General features: G+C 41.1%; 1 protein-coding gene across 2 annotated transcripts in view; it reads right to left on the reverse strand.

Moving 5' to 3' along the window:
• tpst1 (tyrosylprotein sulfotransferase 1) overlaps window positions 1–15,167 on the reverse strand; it is a 43,830-nt gene extending 28,663 nt beyond the window's left edge. For both annotated transcript variants that reach the window (XM_086260569.1, XM_086260568.1), the window contains exon 1: window positions 14,936–15,167. The gene's annotated coding sequence lies outside the window, so the exon portion shown is untranslated. The remainder of the gene's footprint in view (window positions 1–14,935) is intronic.
• Window positions 15,168–15,858: the final 691 nt, after the last annotated feature.

Consider the following 15,858-nt stretch of genomic DNA (forward strand, 5'->3'; position numbering starts at 1 on the left):
AAGCGCTTTGGGGTCCTTAGGGACTAGTAAAGCGCTATATAAATACAGGCCATTTACCATTTAACGCCAAAGAAGATTCAGGTTGCCATTAAATTTTTTGATCAATGCTCTTTAGCACCTAGCCTCATACCTGTATTAACTATTTAGTCTGTTTACATAGATTCCACCTCATATGAGCACGATGGTTGGCTGCCTATGACAGCATCAGTCCACAGCAGTGGAACAGCGGGGACTGCGACACCAGCACGGGACAGGCAGAACCCAATGCAGCCATCTCCACATTTGCATCATCATCAGTGCCATTTGGATGCATCATCGTCTGGAACACCAGACACAACATCATCATCATCATCATCTTCTTTCTCTAATTGATTAGTGGTTTCATTTCTCCCAAAGCCAACTGCAGACTGGGATGTGATGACGTTGTGGATGACGGTATTAAAACGTCTCTCGTTTCCCCGTTTATTTTGTGCCGTTGCAAAATACACCGTTTACTGCAATATTTTTTAATTGCTTTACATGACGGTTTCAAATAGTCACCATGGCAACACAGAAGAACCAGCCAAAGGAAATTGAGGAGCGTTTTTCTAAACGTGGGGTTAGCTGAGAAGCATGGACGCGGTTTGGTTATGAAATTAGTGCTGAAGCTATCGATTAATCTATCAATTATTCCATCGATTAATCTGATAAGAAATACTTTTGTCTTATTAATGAGCAATGATAAATATTCAGAATAGAAAAAAATACGCCCCCTTCAAAATTAACTGTAAAATAAATATGAAATCTAAACTGAGGCCTTAAAAAAAAAAAAAAGCATGTTTACTCTGTCTTGTTGGAAAGCTTTATGAGTCATTGTGCACGTTTGGCTGTGTGTTTAAGTGTGCAGGTCAATGAGTGAGTTTCTGCCTGTAAGCCTATAAAGGAGCATGTGAGCATAGCAGCATACTGAAGTTTTCCCTGTGCTTTGATGCAAAGTTTGTGCTGCTGAAAACAAGACATTATGATGGAGCAGACGTTCATTAATATCAACAAGAATTCACCGCCTAACCTAAAATCCCTCTCATCAGTTTAATTTTTAGATTTTTAACACTATTTAATTAACAATGTTTGATATTATTTCCCTTTCAGTCTGAAAAATATTATGAAAACTTCAAAATAAATATGGTTTAGTGCATGCCATGCCCCCTTTAGACCCACCCCTGGTAAGTTAACAGTTAATCTGCATATTTTAACACAAAAATCTGCAGGAAGTCTCCAGAAGTTATCTATGTAAAGCAAACAGTGGTGGATGGAGCAGGTACAAAGTTCGCTTTCCTTCATGTCAAAGTTTGTTGGTGCTTTGATGAAGGACCGCGGTTGCGGTTTCCCAGTAAAGCTTTAAATGTTGATTACAGGAACAGTGCTGCTGATTTGGACACTAGAAACATGTTTTCTTTCACTTTACCCGAGGTCACGGTCCTGGTACCGGCTCTGCCGGGCTTTGTGGGCTTAATGTCGTCAAACCTTTTATTCACGCGCTGCTCTTAAATTCGTTTGTCTTGCAGATCTGTTTTAAGTTGCAAATGAGTTTAAGAACGTCAAGTAAAAGAAAGCTCAAAATAAACCACAGAGTCAAACGTTAGAACAGGGTTTTCCCCACAGCACGCGTACAGACTCAGAGACAATTTTGTGCAATGGTCAAAACCCCAACTCCGGGTATACGATGCCCACCCAGCCAGTCTCACTTATGTTACGAGCGTCGGGCCAAAGTTACGCTGCAACAGCAGATATGCGAACGACCCGAGCAAACGCATCCCTGTATGAGCTTAACGGTGCAGTTCATCCGAGACTGGAGACACTGCAGTAGAGCAGGGCGATATGGCCAAAAATATTTATCACGATATATATTTGAAAATTTGCGATAACGATATAACCGACGATATAATTGATGCGAGACAAAATACAACTCCACAACATTACTAGCGCAAAAAGACAACCTTCCATTTATTTTCACTTAAACAAGAAGCTGGTTTTTATGTACATTAAAGCTTTATAAAAATGTAACAGTGCAAATGCAAATTCCTCGCTGAAAGTTTAACCAAAAGGCATTTCCAGTAGAAATGGGCTGACATATCCTGAGCATAACCATGTATAATATCCACTGAAGTTAAAAAGAGGTGCTTTGCAACATTAAACTGCAGTGTGCAGTACGCATTTTTCGGACCATAAGGTGCACGGGATTATAAGGCACATTAAGCGAAACAAAGCAGTCAGATAAATCAAATTTTATTAAACTCATTCTTCTTGCTTCCTCCACTTCTGTACCATTGATTCATTAATGTTGAATTCTCTGGCAGCTGTTCTATTCCCATGTTGTTGCAGTATATTAATGACTGACCTCGTATTGTGGATGGATTATCTCAGTTGTTCTCCTGACTGAAGTTTGGTCCGTTTACAGCATCCTGCCATGCGATTGCATTTGTCTCTAACCATGAAGAACCTTCACGTTAACTTTTATAAGTGGAAAAGTGTTAGTGTTCGTCCTCCAGCTTCACTGTTTATGTTATGCTAACATAGCTGTGTCGCTAGCGATCACGTAGCACATCATTATATACCAGCTAGCCCAACTTCAGTAACCCTACAAACGTCACTGCTGTTTAGTTTCCTGTCTTCATTTATGTTGGAAGTGATAGCAGAGCTGTACGTTTGATTTTTTTTCAGAAATCTCTCAGTCAGAACATGCTATATCATGCTTAGGTAACTAGCGAAACTAGCGAGCTAACTTCCGCTAGCTTCCTGCTAACTTCTAACTCCGTTAAATGTAATAACTTTTGTTTTCATGGATGCCTGGAAGTTAAACTTTATAGTTACACCTGGTAAAGCAGCAATGCTGATCGTTTTATTAAAGATGAAAGAATTTAGACAGTTTTTAACTCTGTATATTTTATATATTTTTTTATTATTATTATTATTATTATTATTATTATTATTATTATTATTATTATTATTTTATTTTTTTACTATTTAATTTGTAAAAATGTGTATATACACACACACACACACAGGAAAATATTTAGTATACACATCCAGAAATGCATACACTATTATATATTGTACATATATTTATTAGTTTCAGGTTGGCCATTCTTGTATTTTGCTCGTTTGTGTTGTTGTGTTTGCACATCTCTGTTGCTTGTGGGGCTCGCACACAAGAATTTCACTCGCATGTGCTGTGCCAGTGTGCCTGCACATGTGATGTGACAATAAAAAGTGATTTGATTTGATTTGATTTGATGCTGCAGTGTTGTTTGACCTGAAGCATACGGAGTTTAGGACCCAGATTACTCCCAGATTTAAGGGCATCTTAGTCCGACAAATACGACAATAACGACGGCCGCTTGCATGTTCTGCAAAAAAATGTGCTTTGTTGTGTATCTGACGGACAAACACCAAACCAGTTCCACATCACTGAAGTTGCACCATTTTTACAAACCAATTCTGGTTCATCTGTTTCACTCAACAATCGGCCATGTGTGTATGAAAACAAAGGCACTGCGCATGCGCGTTTTACTCCCATTCTATCGCGATATTTCATTTTCCTATCGTTGCCTAACATTATACCGGTATTACCGTGAACGGTATAATATGGCCCTGCCCTACACTGCAGTTAAACTATTTTCCAGTCCACTGCTCTGCAGGGCTGAAGTCAGTTTCATAGTGGCATAACTGTCCGATACAAATCCTCATTCAAACAAGGTGAGGTTGTAGCTTTTCTTTTGATATCCCACTACGTTCACATGTGAAATCTTTACTTGGGGAGAAGATTGAACCCAGACTAAAGCTGACTGCTTGTGGTCAACATTTCCTCAGAGCATTACGCCAGCTCAATGCAACTAACATTGCGTCATTTTCAAACTGCCAACTCTCTGAGGCGAGCAAACTGGAGGTTTACACAGAAAGAAAAAGGACATTGATAAACAACATCTTTTAAATATCAGACCAATCCCAGTAGCTTACACACACCCAAAAAACTAAATAAATACAAAATTAAAAATTATATATCAATGAGCTTGTAAAGGACCACTTCACCATCATGTGCAAGTCATCTGGAATCTATTTAATAATTGTTACAAAATTACTTAAATTCAAAAAAAATCTACTATCAAGTTAGGGTACGAGTCAAACCGAGCAGGTGGACGTGGAAAAAGGTGATAAATAAGCTCAGCTATGAAAACAACATACATTAGGTTCATATATTCTAAAGCAGGTGACTCTGCCGACAGGTACTCATAACTACCGCACCCACACAATCTCACATCTGTGTGCTCAGTGATTCAGTGTTAAAGGTCAGGGGGAAGTCACAAAGCATCGTAGGTGGCCAACACCTTTGAAGACTGCTGCAACTGCACTTAAAGGTAAATTTCTCCTACTGATCGTCACTGGCATTTCAACATTACCAATCTGTGTAGGTTGTACTGAGATTTCTCCTTACGAAAAACTCTAAATCATCGCATTAATTCATTTGAGGTTACATAAATTTAAATTGACACTTTAAATTGACAGAGCGGCACAGAGAGAGAAGCAGCTGAAAGTTGGTTTAAACAACTGATAACAATCAGACCAGAAAAGTTTCACAAGAGCTGAAAGGAAGTAAGGGTGAGAAATGGAGAAGCGTTAAAGACGTGGAAGGTGAGAAAAACAACAAATGAGTCCTCACGGTACCGCTAATAAAACGGCTACACTGAGTGAGTTCTGAATTATTTAATGAACCAAAACTGTACACCTGACTTCTACTATGTGATGATTTATGGTCATTGTCATTATCCAGAAACAACAACATATCACTTCTGTTTAGTTTTCTGTCTTCATCTATGTTGGAAGTGATAGCAGAGCCGTACGTTTTAATATTTTCAGAAATCTCTCAGTCAGAACATGCTATATCATGCTTAGCAGGAAACTAGCGAGCTAACTTCCTGCTAACTTCATCTCCGTTAAATTTAATAAATTCTGTTTTCATGGATGCCTGGATGTTAAACTTAATTGTTACACCTGGTAAAGCAGCAATGCTGATCATTTTATTAAAGATGAAAGACTTTAGACAGATTTTAACTCTCAGTGATGCTGCAGTGTTCATTTGACTTTGGGACCTGAAGCTGACGGAGTTTAGGACCCAGATTAGTCCGCGAGGCTCCTGACTACAGTAGCCGTAATGCTCTGACAATCCATCAAGCAGTGCGGCGGCGTAGCTTAGCAAAGTCGCACAAGAACATTTTTTGACATGTTTTGAGCGCCGTGTAGCACAAAATTGGTTCGAGGTAGGGCTGGGCGATATATCGAGTTTTTTAAAAATATCGATATATTTTCATACGAGATATAAGATGTGACAATATCGTTCATATCGATATAGTCTATGTTACGTTATAATTATACTTGTGGAGCCGCAGGTTTGCCTCTCTTTCGTCCACTTTTGTCTCTACGCAACGTTACTCGGCCTCGCCTCTCCTTCACTGAACACAACTCCCCCTCCCCCATAACTTCACCTGCAGGCAATAACAAGATGAAAGCGGAAAATCTCCGTTAGCGAGTTACCGTGCGTGGGGCTGGACGGCGTCAACGTGTTAGCGAGCTAACCGTGCTAACGACATGCAGCCAGGAGGGGCTGCACGGCCTAAAATCCTTTCATTTTCTCAAAAATCGACAGCGCGCCTTATGTATGAATTCTGGTTGTGCTTACTGACCGCGAACCGATTTTATGTGGTACACAGCGCTCGGCAATCTGTCAAATGCTTTAATATGACTTTGCTAAGCTACGGAGCTGCACCGCTTGATGGATTGTCGGAGGATTACGGCTACCGGGGAGGAGCCTCGCGGAGTGATACGTACTGTGTGTGTATAAGGACCACAAATGGCACCTGTTCAGAGACGTGGTGCAGCTGTGAAGTCTCTTTGTTATTATGCTCAGCGTCTATTAGTTTACATTTTGACTGCACAATTGTGAGCTTTTTGTTATGCACAAAAACAACATTGTTTTCTTTTATTTATGGACCATGATTATTTAATAAATGCTGATAATTTATTTTTGAGTAATTTCTTCATGTACATCTACGCTGTATGTAAATAAAAGTGCCCGTGTGACATCTGGGACACAGTGTGACTAAGAACTCTCTTTTTGTTCTTAACTTATGGCTTTAAAAGAAAAAGAAAAAAAAAAAAAAAAAATCGAGATATATATCTTATATCGCCATCCAGCTAAAAAATATCGAGATATGAATTTTGGGTCATATCGCCCAGCCCTAGTTCGAGGTCAGTAAGCACAACCAGAATTCATACAAAAGGTGCACTGATGATTTTTGAGAAAATTAAAGGATTTTAAGTGCGCCTTATAGTGCAGAAAATATGCTAATTTGTGATTTGGTAACCCTAGAAGCTGGGAACAACACCTACCTTTCCCTGCATGTCCCAGTGTTTTGGAACAATTCTGTTACCTGGCGTTCATGTGCATCTCCACATGACATAAAGACACCGCCCAGATTCATAAACCGCTCCGATAAGCCAACAAAAAACAAACAAACAAACAAAAAAAGTGCTTCATGAATACCACTCTGTTTAGCTTAAAGACACACTATCACACATCTTGTACATCTGCAGTCTCCCAAAGACAAAGCGAGAACTTTGTGATGATTTAGAGACGCTGCCAGCAGAAAGTATTATTTGGGTTTTCTCAAACTGTTCGTGCATGAAGCCATTACTCTGATTCTGAAGATGAAATCTAAGGATAGGTGTCCTTTGAAATGTAATGCCGTTTACACAATTAGCTCCAATTCAAAAAAGATAGTTTACATGAAACAGAAAGCAACTGTCTTTGTGGAATGGTCAAAACTCCCAAATGTATATGTTATCTAGAAACAGGTCGCTGCAATAACCAAACCTGATAAGACACTTTAGTACTGATAAATACCTAATAAGGAACATGATTCTGATAAAGTCTCTGCTCTTTTACAGCAATTCAAAGCACTATCAAATAATTAAATTCTTTTAGAAGTCGCAGATTCTCATTTTGTGTATTTCTGTGTAGTGGGACTGCCTAACCTGTCATTACTGGGGAAGGCTAATAAACAACGAAGATTTACAGTGGCATTGCTGATAACAAACTGCAGTTGATATTCAGAGCAGAGTCCTGTTACACCTCACACCGGGCTCAGATGTGTTTGCACTAAATTAATTGAGGCTCTTCTCTCCTGTTGCTGATATGTAATCCCGCTGGCAGGATATTTTTCCCATTGATTTGTTAGGGCGAGCAGCTGAGGCTAAGGCTTCTCTCAGTGGAGCAACAGTGAAACCAAACCACATGAAACACTTAATAATGATGGCATCTGCACCTCATGAAGTCCTGATGGGAGAGGTCTGTGATAACGGTGAGAAAAAGTAAGTTGGAGGCGAAAGATCCTTTCATATGTCTGTCAAGTCTGATGTTAAACGATAAGAAAAGCAGCCTTGTGAAACTTTGTTTTTCTCCCATTAAATGCTCCTTCTCTCTCACTCTCCCTGGCAGAGAAACGGGAAAAATGAACTGATGTTAACAATCTGTCAAACACTCTCAAAGCCACACACATTCAACGTGCTGCCTCTGCTACCTTCTATGGGAGCACAGCACAAATAGAAGCTAGCTGGGCTGCACCACATCTACTAATACAAGCTTGCAAGCATGTATGGAGCGGCTGTAGTTCAGGATGCAGAGCGGGTCATATGCTACTCAGGAGGTTGGTGGTTCGATCCCTAGTTGCTCCAGTCTACGTGCCAAATATCCTTGAGGTTCTGTAGCTCTGCATGCTAACAGACAATACTGTGTCCTTGTTTACAGAGTCCAACAAGGACACGGTGTCACTTAACCTACCCGTGTTTACACTGTTGAAGAGAAACAACAGTAGTGAGTTTGGTCATCAGGCTCTTACTGATAATGATTCATCCTTTCATTTCTGATCCGTGATCTGGTGCATTCCCAAACTTCCACACAACCGCATGCTCAATCACCAGGACCACAACTTTTAACCTGCCCACAACCTCTGTAATAAATCAGATGTTCTGTACAAACCCAATGAATCTCTAGCTTAACCACATGACAGGGACCAGTGATGGGTTTCTGTTCACCCTGAGACAGGAAAGTCATGGTGGAGTTTGCCAAAAACCAAATAAGACCGTGCTAACCTCTGTATTACCTGCAGCCATTTCACAACAAAGAAACTAGGAATGAGGGTAAACAGTCTTCCTCTCCTCTTATATTTACAACCCTTGAGCTCCACTAAGCTCAAGTTCCACTGAGGAAGGGAGAGCAGTAGGTCTTTTGTTCTTAGCCAATAGATCGGCGTGCACCAAAACCACACCCCATGTCTGCTTCTGACAAACGTCAAAAAGGCAAACCGTGGAAATAACACCCAAGCAGCTCAGAGCAGAGTATCACAAAATCATCAGCTTTTTAGAACCAAACAGAAACTTTGACAGAGGACTCCCAATCAATGCTGTGTGAGGGTAATGTCACAGAAAGGCTTTGTGGGGCCTTGATGATCAACCAAGTTGAATGGCTGATCCAGCTTGTTAACTGACATATAGCACTTTTTAAATACAGTCGTCCCTCGTTTATCGCGGGAGTTACATTCTAAAAACAAACCGCGACAGGTGAAAGGCGCGAAGTAGCCAACTTTATTTATTTATTTTTTTACAACTATTATAGATGTTTTAAGAAACTCCTCACTACACACTTTATACTCTTTTCTCAGACAGGCATGAACATTTTCACACTTTTCTCTCTTGTTAAACTCTCAAAGTTCAAACCTTCGTAGAAAAATAAGTCCAGTATCATAGAATGAAGCCAAAGATCAAACCCTGTTTTCAGCTCCAGAACATGGGAATAGAGCAGCTGCCAGAGAATTCAACATTAATGAATCATTAATGAATCAATGGTACGGAAGTAGAGGAAGCAAGAAGAATAAATGAGTAAAGTTTGACTTATTTGAATGTTTTCGTTTAATGTGCCTTATAATCTGGAAAATACGGTAACTTCTACCTTCCTTTGGCATGTCCAGAAGCTTTTTGTGTGATGGTTAGCATCGTCCTCTGCCTTTTGGGAGCTACTGCAGGAGCCTTTGACGGTGCAAAATCTTTCATCGGCATTGTTGTGTTTGTTACTTACAAACATACAGTACAGCACTTCAGAGTCACACTGCTAGGATCGGAGATTTGTGTAAATTTGACAAGCTGAACACACTCTGTACTGGACAGGAGACACGGCAGGAGATTGATTGGCAATGGCCTACAGCCAATCAGGACGCAGAACACAATGCACTGTGAAAAAAAAAAATAAAAAAAAAATAGCATGCACGAAACAGCGACGCCGGGAAAGGTGAACCGCGTTATAGCGAGGGAGCACTGTGCGACTCCTACTGTGCTGTGTTCGTCCTTTCTCACACCACTGATTTCACTGCAGCAGCATTTCTTACCTTTCCATCTCATCTGCTCGATGTACACCCATCCAGTTACACTTAACAATTATGGGAAGTTGAATATAAACAAAATTAACTGTGAATTGATTGGTTGGTTCTGTTTGCTGCTACAGGCCGTCCAGCTGAAAGTAACTGACATGTCTGTGCATCTCCCATCACCTGCTGTAAGTGCATATATGTATCAAGCCTGAAACAGCTCAGCTGTTCCGTCTGTGCTTTACCACGAATACAACATTGAGCCTTATTAATGTAACTGACACTGCTGGATTGCCTCTCATTTATTGTTTAATTGCAGACCAACAGAGATGGTAAATCCCAATGAAGCTGACTTAAACATACATGTTTTTGGCTTAGAAGTGTGAAGATGCATTTTATGTCACCACAGTACGTCAGCAAAACCATCCAGTTTCCTCTATTATAATTCTGTGTCCTACATGCAATTCACACAGGAAGCATTCACACTTCACACCGCAACAATCTCACTTTAGTGAAGAAAGTAACGGCTCTGTCAGGTTTAGAACACTGCTTTCAATGCTCTCTGCAAAAGTAATGCAGTCCTCAGGTAACTGAGCTTCACCTCAGTGGAGAAACAACTCCACTCTCTAACATCATGCAGCAGTACGAAGAATGACAAGAAAGAGCAGCTGAGGGGTAAATCTGCCACTGACCTGACCTTGTGAGAATAGAACAGAATAGCCCTTTACTGTCATTGTACGGTACACGTAAATGAAATTATGGAGTCGGCAGCCACCAGCATGAATACAATTTAGAACGCAGTAGCACACAGACGTGCTGCCAGGGCCATCGGTAGAAGGAGGATGGTTCAGTTCTGATTCCTCTTGGACCATGGTATATTCTGGATAGTTGGATAATTCTTCACTGCTGATTATTTCCAGAATCTCAGATTCTTTTATTGTCATGATGCCAAAAAGCAAAACGGAATTGCATGTTGTCCCATTCAGTGCAAAACTCGACGAAAAAAAAACAAGAGTTTCTAGTAAATAAATACAGTTTAAACTTTAAACAGATATGTACAAATATCTGTGTGTGCGCTTGAGTCATTAAGCTGGTCAAGCTGAACTAGTCAAAGTCAAAGTCAAAGTCAACTTTATTTGTCGATTCTGCCACATGTACAGGACATACGGAGAATAGAAATTGCGTTACTCTTCACTCCCTAGATAAATAGCAAATGAACATTTAAATATATTTAAATATAAGAGTGATTAAAAAATGCAGGTAAAATAATTAAAAAGTAAAAATTTAAATAAATACAATTTTACATATAACAAGAAAGCTATATAATATACAATATAATGGGTAAGTGACATTGAGTGTAAACCAGGCAGAGTAGTGCAAATAGGCAAATAGTGCAAATGGAGATTTGGTAATGTATGGTAAGAGAAAGTGTAACAACAAAGTCTTATGAGGTAATGGCAGTCCAATGCTCCACAAAGTGACTGGTAACTGGTGCAGGCCAGTGAGTGAGTCAGAGAGTGTGTGTGTGTGTGTGTGTGTGTGTTTGTGTGTGTGTGACAGAGTTCAGTGAGACCGTGGAGGAGAGAGGGGAGAGGGGGCAGAATCGGGAGGGAGTTAAGCTTCCTGACAGCCTGATGGATGAAGCTGTCCTTCAGCCTGCTGGTCCTGGCCCGGAGACTCCGCAGTCTCCTCCCCGACGGCAGCAGCTTGAAGAAGCTTTGCATTGGGTGTGTGGGATCAGCCGCTATGCAAAGGGCTTTTTTAGTGAGACGGGTGCTGTAAATGTCCTGGAGGGAGGGGAGAGAGACACCAATGATCCTCTCTGCAGCTCTCACTATGCGTTGGAGGGTTCTATGACAGGACGCATTGCAGGCTCCAAACCACACAGTGATGCAGCTCGACAGGATGCTCTCGATGGTGCCTCTGTAGAAAGTGTACATGATGGGGGCTGGTGCTCCTGCTCTTCTTAGTTTGCGGAGAAAGAAGAGACGCTGCTGTGATTTCTTGGCCAGTGCTGTGGTGTTGTACGTCCAGGAGAGATCCTCTGTGATGTGCACACCCAAGAACTTGGTGCTGCTCACTCTCTCCACAGACGCTCCGTCAATGGTCAGAGGAGCATGTTGGGTGTGCATTCTCCTGAAGTCCACAACAATCTCCTTCGTCTTCTCCACATTCAGAGAGAGATTGTTGTCAGCACACCACGTGGCCAGGCGTCTCACCTCACTTCTGTAGTCGGTCTCATCCCTGTTGCTAATGAGACCCACCACCGTTGTGTCGTCCGCAAACTTGATGAAGAGGTTGGAGCTGTATGATGGGGTGCAGTCATGGGTCTATTTCATGTAAATGTAACTTAACTGTTTGAAAGTGTCTTTATACTTGGCAGACTTTTACACCAGATGTTCTTCCTGACAAAGAGAAATTTTATCTGCAGTCAGAAAAGCAACCTATTTTAAAATCTACTTAAAATAAACTATAATGGATTTAAAAGAGATTTTTTTTTTAGATGCATACTGCAGATGCTGCTTCAGTGCTAGGAACAATTCTGTTTACATTATACATGCCTTCCTTAGCCAGTATCATTCGATGATACTCAACTCTATCTGTCCATGAAGCCAGATAACACACACCAATTAGCTACACTGCAGGAATGTCCTAAAGACAAGCCCTGGATGGCCTCTGATTTCCTGCTTGTAAGATTTCTGTATAGTTGTAGAGTCTTTACCCTACAATATAAAGTGCCTCGTGGCAACTTTTGTGACTTGGCACTATGTAAATAAAACTGAATTTAATTTAGATAAAACTGAGGTTATTGTACTTGGCACAAAAAAAATCTTGAACATGGTGTCTAGCCAGACACATACTCACCTCCAGTAACACCCAAGAATCTGAGTTGTTTTTGACCATAACAAAAATGCGGGTCTGCTTTTTTACGTTTGTGCACTCTCTAAAATTAGAAACATCCTTCGTCAGAGTGATGCAGAAAAACTTGTTACATCTAGTCTGAACTACTGTAATCGATTATTATCAGGTTTGTAAAAAGCATTCAGTTGGTCCGAAATGCTGCAGCGAGAGTACTGACAGGGACTGGAGAGAGCATGTTTCTCCCTTACTGGCTTCTCGTCATTAGCACCCTGTTAAATCCACGCTCTAATTTAAGATCCTTCCTCAGATATAAAGTCTTAAATAATCAGGCCCCATCTAATCTTTAAGACCTCATAGTACCATATCATCCCAATACAGCAGTTTACTCTCAGACTGCAGGCTTATGCTTCAGCAGGAAATCTACGTTGTAACTGGAAATCCCTTTAACCCTACACCATCATCTTCCATGTAACCTGCCATACACCTCCAAAGAAATCAGGTCAAACCTGACTGCCGTGGAAGGTTACAGGTGTGGTATTAAGAGTGGTTTCCAGTGATGATTTCCAGCTAAATAATAATTCAGGCATCACTAACAGAATCTTTCAGGCTTTATTTTAAAACTAATGCCCAGGATTTTTAGCTTGGAGTCACACAAAACATCTAATTTTCTATTCATTATTAGATGAACACATTTGTCATTTGTATGCAAATTAAAATCAGACATCCCAAACTGTGGGAAGCCTGTGCATGCTTGCACTACATGTGAACTATAAAACCCACAGTGAAAAGGCCCATTGTTTTTCCATGTCACCAAGGAAACCTGAGCAGTGCGTGGGTGCTCACCAAACTTGCTGCTTCAGAGCTGGAGACTTCTCTTCAATAGATACGTTATCTGTTTTCCACCAATGTTTTTTCATTGACACTTATTTTAAAACACAAATGACTCAAGGTTAAGAAAAGCTAGGAAGAGTTCACAACTTTTAAAGCTGCTGACAGCTACAAAGGTGTTAGCCTGTCCATGACCAGAGTCCATCACAAACTGTGCTGCATCACTCGTTTCACAGTGAAGAGGATCGATGCGGGACATCTAGTGACAGGTCTCACTACTGGTGTTACCATTACAACACCTTGGATAAATATGGGCCCTCGACAAGATTGAGTTTTTGAGAGTGAGCACTACGGACTGTAAGGAATTATGGTGCTCTGCAGTTGAAATCCTGACTAAGCCCAGCAGCAACACAGCTGCTTGACTGGATGTAATAATTGTGATGCAGAGGTGGGTGTCCTTTTCAGACACGGAAATGAGAGAATAATTGAGCTGGAGTCCGACTGATCCAGCTCTGCAGCTGTGGAGGCCAACTCACTGAGTGCGGCCAGCACTGATAAAATACTCTTCAACTGGACTTCAGTCTTTAGCTGCTCTTCCCAGACCACCTGCACACAGCAGATGTGTTCCTGGCTAGCAGCACAATGAAATACTATGCCCCCCTCCCTGTTTTTTCCCTTTCAGCCTTCCAGAGCTGCTACAAAGTATTATTATTAACATTTGTAAGCCTTCAGACTACAAGTGTATCTATGAACTTTAGGTCCAGGGGATATTTCACTGAAGCGCTGGCCTGGTATGTCCTATATTACTGCTAGGCTTACATTTGCAGTAAGCAGTGCATTTGAATATGAACTTCTAATATGGGACAGAGCAGTGGAAAACAGCAACACTACTTTCTCAAAATAACGGAAAAGTAAAGTGCGATGATCCAATCAGTGCACTTAATGGAGATCACGTGTCTCTGGTCCACAGCAGGATAAAGAAATAGCCATTAAAACCACATCTTAATACACTTTTAAGCCTGACCCTATTAGCTCGGGGTGGAACATCTTTTTCCAACATTGGCTGCACTCTCAGGTCGAAACACTTACACACGTAACCTCATTAATTATCCATTAATGTTACACATAGCCTCAAAAACCAAGCTCTATTAAAACCCTGCAATTAAATGACTCTTCACCTGGCAAAGGGACACGGTTCAAGTCACCGTACGGTTCCTTTAATGTTTGGTTCTTCTAGGTAATCCGTAGAGCTTATCTGAACCACTGATGTGTATCAACCGTGAACTTTAACGAGCATAAAAGGGAAATATTGTATAGCACCGAGTACGTGCTTAGAGCAGTGCTGACCCAGGCTGGCGGGTCTTAAAATTCATGTAATGTCTTCGACATGTGTAACCTGACTGCGATGATCACGAAGGCTCGTTTTTAATACAGTTCGGCGCGACTTTCCCTCGAGGGCGGCACGCGGCGGAGTTATCTGTCAGCACGTAAGCTTGGCTACACCTATGTATTTGACAAGGGCTTAATCTGCCCGTACTCGTATCAGTCGCGGTCATTTTTCCAGCCTTGATAGCTAACACGCCGTACACCAGCAATTATGTAACCTCAGTTTAAGAAGGCGAATGTTAACGTTTGTGACGGCGACAAAACGTTCACGCCTATTCAAACCCACACCAGCAAAATAAATAAACCAATACAAATATGACTTTAACTGTCGCAGCTCGCGAGCTAATGGGAAGGAGAGAAGAGGTAGAGGGACATTACAACACCGTAACACCACCAAAAACACCTACCTAATGCTGCGGACACGGCACAAGCGGCTCGGGTTAGTCGATCACAAAACCTCCACCGAATCCGGTGTCGGTGTCCAGGCAGTCTTGCCGTCTCCTGGAGCCGGTTTACGAGTATTTTCTGTGGGTATACATGATATGTGGAGCGCGGTTCTTAGACTGATGGTAGACAGGAGGCAAGAAACGCCAGCCAGCCTGCTACAAAGCCAGGAGCTCGGCTGGTATTGAAAAAACAGTTGTGATTAGTCTAGAATTTTAACAGGGTTATGTTTCAGAGCTGCTGATTGGCTCTTGCGAAATAGGGCGGAACTACAGTAGATTTAAAAGCACAGTACAGCCAAACGGACTTTCACTGCAGCCTCAACGAGTCAGTGATAAAGTTTGTAGATATGAATATGAAGACATTTTAACCATTTTTGCAAACATTACACGGTTTTTACGAATCTAAAGTGTGGAGAAAATTCAAACTTGTAGACAAAGCTTAGGTTGCTTGTCGTAATGACTATGTACTCTCGATAAATATAGAATAATAGGTGTTTTGCATATCTGCGGTTAGCCTTGGGTGCCCTATAAATACCAAAACCGTAAAATGCATGTGAAACTGATGAGGCTGCTGTTCCGCCACTTATAATTTGATTACCCTGATCGAAAACATCCCAACTTTAAAGCACAGCTTGATGCTCAATGTTGCTGTGTCAGAATGAGCACAAGGTAAAGTGCTGAACTGCAGCTGAACCTGTTGGGAAGAATACTACTTGTCCTGCAATACCTGTGCAGCTCTTTCTATAAACATCTTGAATGCATGAGTGTGTATGATATAAGCCTACCCGTTAACCTATTTAAGATGCAAAAGGAAATAGGAAAAATAGGAAATGTAGCAAAGACCTTAGAGGTAAAAATAAATAAATAGATGGAAATAATAATCA

The sequence above is a fragment of the Aulonocara sp. 'chitande type north' Nkhata Bay genome, linkage group LG14 (genome assembly GCF_057382095.1).
Source record: "Aulonocara sp. 'chitande type north' Nkhata Bay isolate Kocher_YH1m ecotype deep benthic linkage group LG14, A_spYH_male_GT1.1, whole genome shotgun sequence".
Lineage (NCBI taxonomy): Eukaryota > Metazoa > Chordata > Actinopteri > Cichliformes > Cichlidae > Aulonocara > Aulonocara sp. 'chitande type north' Nkhata Bay.